Here is a 13,930-nt window from a genome sequence, read left to right as displayed (position 1 = left end):
ATGGTTCAGGTGCTAGTGTGCTCGTAGAAGGTCATACGCAGTGGGAAGGTGGTGAGTGCCAGCCACTTCACTGGGTACATTACCTATTACCCTTCAGGAGCCTTTCTTCCAGAGTTGCCAGAGCCCTGTGGAGGAAACGAAAGCATATGAGGCCCTTTGCTCTGAAGTCACTCTGAGCCAGTGTTTGGAGGAGCATCCCCGAGCCACTGTTGGTATCTTCTCTCCCTTCCACCATCCATGCCTATTCCTAGTGGTGACCTCTGCCTTAGGTTCTGTACTACCTTGAGAAGGGAATTGCCTTCTTTGTAATGACTGTATCATCCTGTCCCATTCTTGCCAGTTCTCTCTCCTAGCTGAGATACTTGGAGCAAAGGTTTTGCTGGATTTTAACCCTGTTCCCCCTCTCCATCCTCCATTCTGCTTTCCTGCTTTTACAAGAGGCATTTGCATTGCTCTCAGGCCTCTGGGGGAATATAGCAGGGTTCAGGTAGGGACTGTGGTCCTCAATGGATGGGAAAGGTTTTCATATGCTAATAGGGTCGCCTGACCTCACAGACAATTGTATACTACAGGGTAAAGGAGAGAGAGTATAGATCAGATCATGAGAGAGATACTGAGAATGTTCTAGAACAAAGGCACCTTTTAGACTAGCTTCTTAGATGAATATCCCAGGAGAACTGATATTATTTCTGTAATTTTAGGCTTAGCTATTTGTTTCTGGGAGCTGTACCATATGAGCTTCTTCACCCAATACCTTGAGTTCATGTTAATGCTAGTCCAATAGACCCAGGCCCTGAAGACACCATGGGATTCCTGGAAAGGGAAGGAAAAGCTACAAAGCGTCTTTCTGAGGAAGCTCCTCTCTGAGAGCGTAGCCAGCTTCTCTCCAACCTTTAAACAAAGGAAGAGGGATCCGTGAGCCTCAAGGGTTTGAAGTGTGGCATAAATAGTGAAGGCTGTGACCAACCCGGCCAGCAGAACGCAGGTGATGTTGGAGGAAGCCTGTGAACCTGTCAGAGCAATGCTCTTTTTGGGGTGTGATTGTGGATTCAAAAGAGTGCCACTCAGCTAATATAACTGAGGGAAGTTTTAGCCAGTCTCATTTCCAGAAAACAGAGGGTCACTCTCCTTAAACAGAATAGCAGTCTAATATTTAACCTAGGGAAGAGTACATTTTAGGATGCTGAACGCCATCCCCATGAGTATTCATGCCCAATGGCAAGCCCTTGTCCCAACCTCTCTAGTGCCTTTCCTTCCCCCACATTCCTGTTCCCTCTACCCATCTTTGTCTTCCGTCCTCCACAGAGGCAAGTTCCACCCCCATGGAAACAAAGAGAAGGCTAAGTTATTAGACTAACCCAAGTCTGTGATTCTACATGCCGTCCACAATGGGGCTCCCGAGAGATTTTGGATTAACTTCACACAAATGTCCCTTAAGTGCTCCAAGCATCCGGTTGTCCATTTACCAAACATCTAATGGGTGTTTAGGATGCATTAGGCGGCTGCCTCAGGCAGTGTGGCTTATCCAAGCAGCTCAGAAGGGACCACACGCCCTCATTTCTGTGATCTGATTTTTCCCAAGTCCCTACACTACCGTTTCCTGAGCTTAGGGACTGAGACTTCCTGCGTTGTTTATTGGTGAATGGAGCAAGGAGGTGATGCCTGCACTTGTGTGGCTGTGTTTTCAATTAGCCATGTTTTCTAAGGACTTGGTGTTGACTTGAGGAGACAAGGCACTGGTCTTCATAGGTAGAAAGGCCAGGAATGGTGTGTCTCTGGGGAGTTCTCACCTCAGCCCGGCAGCATGGATAGGAGTCTATTGCACTAGGTATCTGGTGTCTTCCTAGGTTGTACTTGAGTCTCAGAATCTGGGTGGGCTGCTCCAAGGCTTCCAGCTCCTGGTGAAGTCCCTTTGCAAGGGTAGGGACTAGAGGGCCCTCAGCTTTCACTTACTTCTATTTATTTATTTATTTATTTATTTATTTATTCATTCATTTATTCATTTATTCATTTATTCATTTATTCATTCATTTATTTATTTATTTTGGTGTCTCCTTCCTGCTCTTAGCTCACAAAACTCCCTTCTGATGAGCTCATCTTCTCTATAGTAGCTTTGCGCTTTTGACCAGGCAGTATCCATCTAGCCATCCATCCATCCATCCATCCATCCATCCACTAATATTAATGACCTGTTCTCCATGGCCTCCAGAACAAATCTCAGGTTTCTGATTTATCAATTTAGGATGGTTTTGCTCTAAGAAACAGAAAGCCTCAATTCCAACTAATTTAAGCTATAAGGACACTTGTCATCTTCGTCCAAAAATGTAGAAATGGCTACGCTTCCAAGTAGGATGACTCTGACTCTACTTCTCTTCCATCCCATTGTCTCTGTCCAATCCTTCTTGTTGAGTTCTCCCTTAGACTGGATGCATCATATATGACACTGTCCCGGAATAAGGAGGAGTCTCTCTTCCTTTGTCCTCTTTTTATAGATGGCAGGGCAGGGCTGGGTAGGCCAAATGGAAGACAGGCTTTGGCGATGGTGCATTTTCAAATTCCCAGAGAAGACAGGAGGTGATCTTCAATTGTGGACTAGGTGGCCTGTCATAAATCAGGCCAGGTTCAGTGGGAAAAAAATCAACAAACAACTAATTTCAGTGGATTCCTGGAGCCTAGTAGCTAGTGGGAGGACCACAGCCATTTCAGCAAATGTCTGCCCTGAGGTAGCACCGAGTTCCTTTCCCCCAGAGCTTGACATTAGCAGCCAGTTGGTGAAGAACAGAATACAAGCTGTCTGCTCCCCTCCCAGCCATCTTCCTGCTGGCACACCCACTCTGGGAGCTGACCTGCCCTGGCCTCCTAACAGCCGTCCTGCCTGTTACCTAGGGTCACTCTTTTTCTTGCCCAGTACTGGACAGTGGACATAATGGCCCCCTTGTGTTGTATATGATACCAGAGGCAAGCCTGCCAGTGCTGCCTGAAGCTCCCTTCTGCCTTGCTCTGCCCCCTGTGCCTGCAACAGAGGTGCCTCAGGCCCACCAACCTCTCCGCCTTTGTAAATAGATGACAGAAGGTGGGGCAGCCGCGTGGTCTCTGGATCTAGAGAGTTCTTTGTCCTACAGAAGCCATTGGGTTGAGTGCTCTGGTAGAAGCCAGGGATGGAGATTGTGGCCCTCAATTTTGTGTGTGTTTGTGTGTGTGTGTGTGTGTGTTTGAGTATGCATTACTATGGAACTCAGATATTGTCCTGGCTAGTTTTTTTCCAGATGCTGAAGTGGCTATTTTTATTTACTTATTATTTATTTATTTTTTTGTCAACTTTGCACAAACTAGAATCATTTAAAAAGAGGCATTCTCAATTGAGAACATGACTCCAGAAGATTGGCCTATAGGCATGTCTGTGGAGATTTGTCTTAACCAGTGATTGATGGCCAGCTCACCGGAGGCAGTGCAACCCCTGAGCAGATGGTCCTCGATATAGGAAAGCAGCAAGCCATGGGGAGAAAGCCAGTAAACAGCACCCTCCATGGCCTCTGCATCAGTTCCTGCCTCCAGGTTCCTGTCCTGCTTCAGTTCCTGCTCTGATTTTCCTGGATGATGGACTTGCACCTGTAAGCTAAAATAAACCTTCTCTTTTCAGCTTGTTTGGGGCACGGTGTTTTATCACAGCAATAGAAACCCTAAGACAGAGGTCAACCTTGGATGTTGTCCCTCAGTATCTTCTAAGATAGCATCTCTCACTGGGACCTGGGACTTATGATTCAACTGGCATGAACAGTCAGCGAGCCTCAGGTATCCCCTGTTTCCTCCTCCACTATGCTGGGATTATAAGCACACGCCATCACTCCCTGCTAAAGGCTGAACTTAGGTTCCCATGGTTGCATAGCAAGATCTTTGATAACTGAGCTATCTCCCCAGTCCCCATCCAGCTTCCTTCATATGATTCTTTGTTGAATGAAGATGAAAGGGTATTTCTAGAGCTAGCTGGCCTGGTGGAAGAGCTTGGAAGGGCACCTTCTGGACAAACACCACCTCTGCCCAGCACCTAGCAGGTTCTACGTTTCCCATGAGCCTCCACCACATAAAAGGAAGATCATTGAGCATTGTGTCACTTACCAAGTACCTCTTGGGTGCCGAATCTGCACTAAGTCCTTAGGGAGAGGACCGGGAAAGGATTAGCAGCACTGAGGCTCATCAGCTAAGAGCTCAGGGAGATGGCCTCTCAGGGTTAGGTGCCTAATCCAGTACATGACCCTTTGGGACAGCACATGACTGATGTGTAATATGGGAAGAATAAAACGTTCCTCTTCAGAGAGGGCTCATGAAGACTGGATGAGACACAGTATGTGTCAAGTGTGAATGAATGACCGACGGAGCTGGGAAATGGCTCCATGGTTATAGTGCCTGTTGTGCAAGCATGGGGACTAGAGTTCAGATCTCTGGGGCCCATGTAAGTGCTGGGTGTCCTTAAGAAGGCAGAGGCAGGGATCCCTAGAGGAAGCTGGTTATGGAGACGAGCCCTATCATCGAACTTTGGCTTTGGTTGAGGCCTTACCTTGGTGAATAAGGTGAAAGGCAATTAAGGATGCTTCCCAAACATCTTCACTCACATGCTTATACATGTGAACAAATGTACATGTATGCTCACACACATACAAACATACACATCCTTACACACATACAGAGAGAGAGACAGAGACAGAGACAGAGAGAAACAGAGACAGAGACAGAGGGGAGGGGGCCAAGCAAGCAAGCAAGCAAACAAACAAACAAAACAGGCAGTGGCAATGACCAAGTTTCTTACTTGTGGAAATCACAGGAAGTTATTGAACAGAGTTTACTGTGACCTGCTAGAGGATGACTTAAATGTACTAGTCTAGGTGGGCAAGCTTAGCCTCTACTACTGTCTGCTACCCTAGACTTCACTGGTTAAACGTTTAATCTCCTTGTTTGTACCATGCACAGGTTATGTCCAGAGGCTCAGCATCCGGTGTCCTTACAGAAGTTCAGTAATTGACATGGCTTTGTCTCCAGTGGTCCAGCATCTCAGCATCCATAGGAAGCTGAATGACAGCATCCACCTGCTTCTCCCCATTCAACCAGAAATGACACTTGCCATCCCATTCCTAGTCCCTTGGCATGAACTCATCACAGGCAACAATTTCATGAGAAGGCAGCTATGAAATGCAGGAGAACTCACGGCTGCTCAGTGGGCAATATTGTGTGCCGATAGGGTTGGGCAGAGAGCCTTCCAGGCTACAGGAAGGGACAAGGAGTCAGTGCTGTGGAAGCTCTGAGCAGCTCATCACTTGTGGGGAGAGACAGAATGCAGGTCGGATGGGGGCCAGATAATCTCTGGGATAAGACATTGAGCCAGCTGTGCTCGTGAGCTCTGGCCACAGTGAAGGTTATGGTGTGAAGAGCCAACCAAGGTTGGGATAAGGAGACACTGTGGGAATCTATTCCAGGGATCTGATCAAGGGGATGGGTGCAGGCCTGAATTGGGGCTATGGCAGTGGGTTAGGGGAGAAGTCAACAGTGTCACCAGGTAGATGATAATAGCAGTTCTCTAGCTCTTTATCCAGTGTCTGTTGTGTCCTGAGTGTTTCACAGAGTCAGGATCAGCTTCAATGGACAACCTGGAGCTCAGAAGTGGATGTGCCAGCATTTGCAGGACGCCTGCTTTAAAGGCTTAGGATAGAGAGGCCAGACCATGGAGCTATCTGCCGACTGTGTACCACTCAGCTAACCAAATCTAGCACTGGCTCCAGGGCCTTCTGCCATTCCTTTCAGGTTGGCTAGAGAAACTGGGCAACCGAACCAACCATCTTCCACAATCCAGAGACAAATACATTCAGATTGAAAGTTCACATGCTACCTTAGAGGCAAAGTTCTGATTCTGGTGGTAGATAAGATCCCTAATGTGAACAAATTCAACCCCAGGATGGCGGTTAGGTTGGGACATAGACCCTAGAGCATGCAGTTTGAGGTTGTGATGTGAAGGACCCGGACACACAAATCTTGTGTGGTATTGAGTAGTGGGTATTTGGTGTATTCTAGGACCTTACTTAACCTACTCGAGCTCGATCAGCTTGCCTCTGCCTCCCAAGTGCTGGAATTAAAGGCCTGAGTCACCGCCCAGCTTTGTAGCCCAGGCTAGCCTTGAACTCACAGAAATCTGTCTGCCTCTGTCTCTGCCTCTGAACTGGAATTAAAGGTGCTTCACATATCTTCTGCTTTTTTTCTAGCATCTGAAGGATCACTTTTTAAAAAAATATTTATTTATTTTATTTGTAATAGATAAATAATTTATTTATATGAGTACACTGTCGCTCTCTTCAGACACACCAGAATAAGGCATCTGATCCCATTACAGATGGTTGTGAGGTTGTGAGCCACCATGTGGTTGCTGGGAATTGAACTCAGGACCTTTGCAAGAACAGTCAGTGCTCTTAACTACGGGGCCATCTCTGCAGCCCTCTGGAGAATCACTTTTAAGTAACTTCAAGCTTAGGAACAAGACCCCACTACCCTTAGCAGGTGCAGGAGCCCTTATCTTACTTCTGGAATGAGTTGGGTACTGGGAATTGTGATGACTACTTTTGGTTGTAAACTTGACTCCATCTAGAATTAAATAAAGCCCAAGTGGCTGGGTACACCTGAAAGGAGGGGCTTTTTTTTTGATTGGATCATTGAAAGTTGGATGACCCACCCTAAATCTGGGACACACCTTTTGCCTAAGTCAGTGGTTCTCAACTTGTAGATCTAGTCCCTTTTGGGGATAGAATGTCTTTTGCACAGGGGTCCCATTTCAGACATACTGCATATCAGATGTTTACATTACAATTCATAAAAGTAGCAAAATTACAGTTATAAAGTAGCAACAGAATAATCTCATGGTTGGAGGGGTCACCATAACAGGAACTAGGATGGCAACATTAGAATGGTTGAGAACCACTGGCCTATATAAAGGGCACGGAAGATGGAGCTCATGTTCTGCCTGCTTGTGCTTACTCTTGCTTCACTGGCATTAGAGCCTATGCCTTCAGGATTCCGGTGTAGCCTGAAGACCAGCCGAGACATCCAACTTATGAACTGAACGGCTATTGGATTCTTGGACTTTCTGTTGGGAGACAGCCACTGTTGCAAGAGTCAGACTACAGTCTGAAACCCATTCTAATAAGCTGAGAGGATTCATTCTATCTGTTCTGTGTCTCTAGAGAACCCGGAAGGATGCAGGGACCCACTGGAAGAACACTCTTTGCAAAGGCATCAAGTCCTGCTGTTCACTGGAGCCATTTCACAGGCAATGAAGGTGAGCTAGAGGACTAAGCCACTGAGGAAGAAAAGGCAAGGAGGAGAAAGGGAGGCAGAAGCTGGCAAATATGAATCCTGGCTGCTTCCTACTATCTGCAGAGGACAACATAGGCCTGCTAGAGTCATGGAGGACAGCCCTATGCATAAAGAATCCCTCAGGGAAACGGCAGGCTGAGGAACTCAGCTGGACCTGCAAAGCCCTCTGCCTAGGCAAGAGCCCTGGTGCCTTTTATTAGACAGAAGACCATTCTACAATAAATACTCCTCACACAGGCCAGAGAAGTTACCATAGTTGGCTCCGTCCCAGCAGAGCTGAGTCAGCAGGAAATCTGCCAAGGTGCAGCAAACCCCGTGTCCTATGGGTTCCCTGTGTTGATGTTTTTTAAAGCCCGAGGCTGAGAGCTTGAACGCCAAGTGTGCAGTAGATGCACCACACCTGTGGGTCCCAGGTCCTGTGAAGGGGTGAGTAGATGAGTGGATGGTCTAGCAGTCTTGCAAAGGGGTCAAAGCAAGTTTCTTATTTATGAAATAAGCCGGAGAATATTAGCTCCTCAGAGGTTTGAGGACCTTGAGATTTCCCAAGCTTTAGGTTTGGTTTTATCTGTTTATTTATTCATTTGCCATGCTGAGCATTGACCCCTGGCCTTGACTATGTTTGGAAAGTGTCCTAGCAGTGAGCCATATCCTCAGTCCTGCATAGTATATCCTGATGAGCTATGAGCTATGGTTCTGAGTATGAGGTCTCTCTTTTCTCGCTCTGTTGCTAACTTTACCAAACAGTGCACCCATATTTCCTCTATGAACCTGGGATTTATGAACTAGCTCAAAGGACCAGACTGATAAGGAAGAGTTTGTAAGCTATAAAGTTCTGGAGAAAACCAAAGCATAATTATCTTTGGCATGGGGTAGGCCCTGAGCAGCTAAGGGACCTCATTTCTTTTAGCTTCTCTATCAGGATGTCATAGGAAGGGGCCATATCAACAGGATGGGTCTTGTTCACAATTAATACTTAAGGAGAATTACCCAAGAATCAGGGGTGTAGCTCAGGTGGCAGGGTGCTTGGGTAGTATTGTGAGCTAGTTATGGTGAGGTGGTCCATGTTTGTAACCCCAGCTCTTGGGAGGTAGAGGCAGGAGGATCAGAACTTCAAGATCATCCTAGACTCTATAGCCAGTTTGAGGTCAACCTACTCTATATGAGACCCTATTTTTCAAAACAAACAGTCTGTCTATCTACCTCTCTACCTTCCTACCTCCCGTAGTCTCTCAGTATATTTCTCAAATTTTCCATCACCTGTTCAGTTCTCCAACATAACTGGAAGAAGAAATGACTGTTTTTATAGCTGCCTAGTAGTTAGGCTCTATCCCAGCCTCCAGAGGGAAAACTTGTTTGACTAGTTGAGGATAAGAAGTGTAGGCAGGCTCAGAATAGCAGCTTATGCCTTTAATCCTAGCTCTTGGGGAGCAGGTGCTAGCCTGTTCTACATAGCAGGCCAAAGGCCAGCCACTGATACATAGTGAGACCCTGTGAAGGAAGAGGAGGAAGAAGAGGAGGAGGAGGAGGAGGAGGAGGAGGAGGAGGAGGAAGAGGAGGAGGAAGAGGAGGAAGAAGTAGTGGTGTAAGCACTTGTCAGGCTCGGTGGATCTAATACAAGTTACAGTCATCTGATAAGAGGAAACCTCAACCAAACAAACTAGACTAGACTGTAGACCAGCTTTGGGGGGACATTTTATTGATTGATGATTGGTGTGGAATGGTCCTGCCCATTGTGGGCAGTGTCATCCTTGGGCAAATGGCCCTGGGGTGTAAGAAAGTGAACTGAGCAGCTAGGAGGAGCAAGTTGCTTTGGGTCAGTGTTTTATCACAGCAATAGAAGCTGTGACTAAGAAGAGAGGCAGAGCCAGGAGGCCAGGAATGAGTCCACACTTTTCTTTCTGAAATGCAGACCCCTGGTTGCTTAGGGCTTCCCCTCCACTCTCCAGCTCCCCTCCAGCCTAAACACCCTCCCTGTTCCTGGACATCACAATCGCCAGCTAAGATGCCTATAGGGCTGGTGGGGGCCTCAGGACTCCCTTATTCCTTGGGGGTGGGCGTTAGGGAGTGTGTGGATGAGCTAAGATGCACATATTGAGAAACTATCTTTTCAGCAAAAGCCTAAAATTTAATTTGGATTTTGTTTCGTTGGTTTGGTGAGACCTTATTCAGCCCAGGCTGGCCTTGAACTTAGACAGCAATTCTGTCTCAGCAAACACCTAAAGGACCCTGAGTGGCTGAGATTGGTGACCTGTGCTCGGGGTAGCTCCTTACCAAGTCTTTAAGAGAGGAGGCAAGAACTAGCTCTAGCCCTGGTTTGTGCACATCCTTGCAGACTCCGGGCCTCTGAGGGTAGAGTGGTGCCCTGGAGGCTCCTGGCTGTGCTCAGGAGGAAGTGAATGAGCAGGCAGGTTTACTTCCTGATGCAGAAGAGGAAGTGGGCCAGAAGTTCAAAGGACTCCTGTGGCGATCAGTCTTCCGTGTCTCTTGGCTGAGCCTTGAGATGCCGAGATGCCGAAGGTATTGCTGGGTGTATCTGTGAGGTGGCCACCGGGATCGGAGGAGTGAGTACAGGTGATTGGTTGTTCTCAGTGTGGGCGGGTCTCATCCAATCAGTTGAGAGCTTGTATGGAGGAAAAGGTTAAACGAGAAAGGATTCTTCTCTCTGTACCAATCTTCTCTTGACTGCTGTGAGCTGTTGCACCATGTGCACTGCTCTTTATCACGGAGTCTGGAATGGCGTGCTGCATTGCAACAGGAAACTGGCACAAATAGTGAGCCAGTCCCATTGTGTCCACTCCTCTGGATGGGTAACAAGGACTCGGATGCCGACTTGAGGCCATCCAGTCCTACCATTCATTTCCCAAGGAAGTATGTGAGCGTAGAGGTATCAAGGCAAATGAGTTTCAAACCAGAGTCTGGGTGTTGTAGCCAGTCTCTGAGATATCATAAGGCACTGAGAAAAGCCCTGGTGGGATAGAGGAGAGGGTTTGATCTGGGTGCTTCCCTTCCCAGATACCCACCCACAGCCAAAGCTATACAGACATTGGGTGTTAATTTCATCAGAGTGACGTCTTTCTTCCTTTCTCTCTTTCTTTCTCCTTCAAGATTTGTTTATTTATTTTATATATATGAGTACACTGTCACTCTCTCCAGACACACCAGAAGAGGGCAGTGGATTCTGTTACAGATGGTTGTGAGCCACCATGTGGTTGCTGGGACTTGAACTCAGGACCTCTGGAAGAGCAGTCAGTGTTCCTAACCACTGAGCTATCTCTCTAGGCTTTATCAGAGTGATTTCTAGGAGGGCTGAATTTTCTCCAGTTGACATCTAACTAAGAGCAGATAATTTCTGGACGTGGACACCAGTGTTTCATGATGCCACTGACACAGAGGTCTTGTCTGAATCAATGAGAGCTGGTGCGAGATAGAACCAGTGAAGAGGCAGGCCCACCGCTGTGGGGGCCTTGGCCCATACCTGGCTAAACAGACTTCAGTTGTCTTGTTTGTGCCATGGAGGCTTGAGACAGTTAACCAGAAGGCTGACAGGTCTAGATAATGTTTGGGGAAGATCCTGGTATATATGAAGGAAGAATCTGTAAGTGGAGACCAAGGGAGGAAAGGGCTAGTTAGCAGGAGAATGAGCTAACGTAATAGCCCCAAGGGAGAACGAGGATGGGTACAAGGGAGCCTGCAACATGGAACCTATCAAGACCCAGGATTCTACATTTTAAAATTCCCCAGAGACTTGGGACCAGGAAGGTAGCTAACTGACCAGGGATAACACAGTGCCAAGACTTACGGGTGGTTCTCCTGAAGGTACCCAGGCACTTGATAGCATCATAGAACTAGGGTGGTGGGAGTTGGATCCACCGCAAGGAGAGGCAGGGTAGAAGCACACATCACAGTCAGCTCCCAGCACCTGCCTGTGGGTACCGTTCCATTCCCTCCCAAGTACAACTTCATGACATTCGACTGCATTAAGCTTGTAACCAGGAAAAAGAAATGTATTTAGAGGGTGCAGATATTTCACATTTAGGGCGAGTGATGATACCTGCAATTTACCACGTCAACAGCTCATTCTCTGCGTTGGGTAGGTTGTAGATCTTATGACAGAGGCTAGTACTCGAGACGCTCCCGGCTGTAAACTTGATCTTATTGGCAAACTGTCTATTATGCAGCTAAAAAACATCTAGTTAATAGGCACTGCCCTTCAACAACCAGAAGCAACCGGAGTCCTGGGTGGTGATAACAGTGACATTACGTCTCTTTTATCACCCCTGGGTTCTTTATGCTGCCAATTACCTGGGCTCACTCACTCCCTTGGCTTCCCAGACCATGCTCTCACCCTCATTTGGCTTTCCTGGGGCTCTGTTTGTACCTGAAGCACCCCCGAGTTTCACTGGTGGGGAGAGGATCTGATATTCAGGAAGCAGCGATGCTCGCAGGAGGCAAAGACTGGCAGAGGAGTCAAGCAGGTGACTTCCAATAGAGCCATTTGCCAAGTGCCCGGTGTATCTGTGGCACCAGATTCTGAGCTCTGGGCTGGGAGCGCAGTGACAGGCAAGACTAGAAGAGTCTGAAATCTCAATGATCTGGTGGCGTGTTTTTTTGGAATCAGTAAAAGTGCCCTCCTCCCTCGATAGATAGAGCAGACAGCTTTCATGTGAGTGTGAATGTTTGCTGAAAACTAGCCTCGGCCTTTCTCCCCTGAACGTTCAATGCCAAGTCAAGTTTGCCGCTTTAGGGAACCTCTTACTATCTTAAATCCTGTAGAAGGCTTGGATCGGGTGTAGGAAATTTTCACAAGAACCCAAATTTCGCATCGATTTGTGATGGATTAGCATACCAAAATTGGTTTAAAGTGCGCTTAATGGATGCATTCCTGCGGGAGGGATCCGCCCAACCAGAGGATTTCTAAATTTATAAAATTGAAATGCACTTTGGGTTACTGAGGAGTCTAAATTTGTCAAAGTCACAGGGTGGGAGGCAGGTCTTTGCAGAAATCTGAAGCCAGGGCTGCCAAATCCAACAGCCCAGGCGATGGCATCTAGAGCCCCTGGGCCAAGCCCTTTTCAGGGCAGAAGCAGAATCTGTGCGCTATGGGCCTCGTGTTTACTAAGCCCTGGTGTGAGTGAGGGACTGAAGGTGACAGGAACCCAGTTCCAGTAAGTAAAGCCCGCCATTGCTTGACGTCGCTGGCATCAGTGTACATTTATGGAATAAGAGGGACTTTATGTCTGCTTCTGCAAGCTTGGTTTCTGAGCCTCAGTCTCCCAGTCTGAAGGATGGGCATGAGCGACATTGACTGTTGGTGAGGATTAAGGCTGCAGAGTAAGAAAGGACTGCTTGTCTCACGGGGTCTTTGAAGGTTCCTTTAGGAAGAGAATGGACCTTCATTATCTCAAGGACACCCTCTTCATCCTAGTGTGTGGCGCACAGTAGGTGCTCAGGGGAATGGTTAGAGATTAAATGAATGAGTGTGGCTGTAAGGGCTATGGTGGGGGTCCTTGTTACAGTGTCTTTGTGCTGCCCCTTATAAAGGGCACAAGTTCAAGTTAGAACTGCCATTCATTTAATTCACTATCAGTCATGCGGCAACTATACACAAAACATTAATAATGATACTTATCGATGATAGCTAATCTGTTGATTCCTATAGCCCGGTAACTGTCCTTATCATTCTCCTACTTTTAAAGATTTATTTTTATTTTCACATACATGGATGTTTTGCCTTTGTGTATGTCTATACACAATATGAATGCAGTGCCAGAAAAGGACATGGGATATCCTGGTGTTGTTGTTAGCGTCAGCTGTGAGCCATTATGTGGGTGCTGAGAACCGAATTCAGGTCCTCTTAACTGCCGAGCTATCTCCCCCACCACCCGTTAGCGCGTTTCAAATATTTGCCACTAACCCACTGTTGTCACAGAGCAGTCAGCTACTGCCACAACAATGCTGTGCAATGAGACAGCTTACAACAACTTAGCATTTCCCCCTACCCTGTTTATATGTGTTGAGTCAGCTGGAGTGGCTGTGAGAGTAGACAAAGGTGGAATAACACGGCTCCAGGGTGCAAGCTGAACTCAGGTCTTCTTCGTGGGTCTTCATTCTGGAGTGCTGGAAGAGAAAGCTCCTGTATAAGACATGCTCTTTAGAAGGTGGGCCACTAGAATACAACAAAGCAAGTCCGGCCTTGAAAGAGCATTTCCAGACTCTGACCCAGTTGTTCTTCAATATCTCATTGTCAAAGACAAACAAACAAAATCAGACAACCCCAAACCAAGTCAAAAGTCAAGTCATGGAGAGGCATAGCCTGCACACCACACCATGAGGTGATGGCAGGGGAGATGTATGTCACTATTAGCATTTGGAAGTGTGTCTGCTAAGTGTGCATCTGGTGAAGTGTAATCCTCATTGTAACATTAAAGGGTAGACATTTCACTCAACTACAGTGTTTTAGGGCCTCTGCCTGGTAATCAGAATCAAGAAAGGTCTGAGAGCAGAAAGTACTGTAATTAGATACCTGTGGCTTTATAAGAAAAGACACACATACACACACACACACACACACATACAC

The sequence above is a fragment of the Rattus norvegicus genome, chromosome 1 (genome assembly GCF_036323735.1).
Source record: "Rattus norvegicus strain BN/NHsdMcwi chromosome 1, GRCr8, whole genome shotgun sequence".
In the NCBI taxonomy this organism is placed as follows: Eukaryota; Metazoa; Chordata; class Mammalia; order Rodentia; family Muridae; genus Rattus; species Rattus norvegicus.
Note: the sequence above shows the minus strand (reverse complement) of the source record.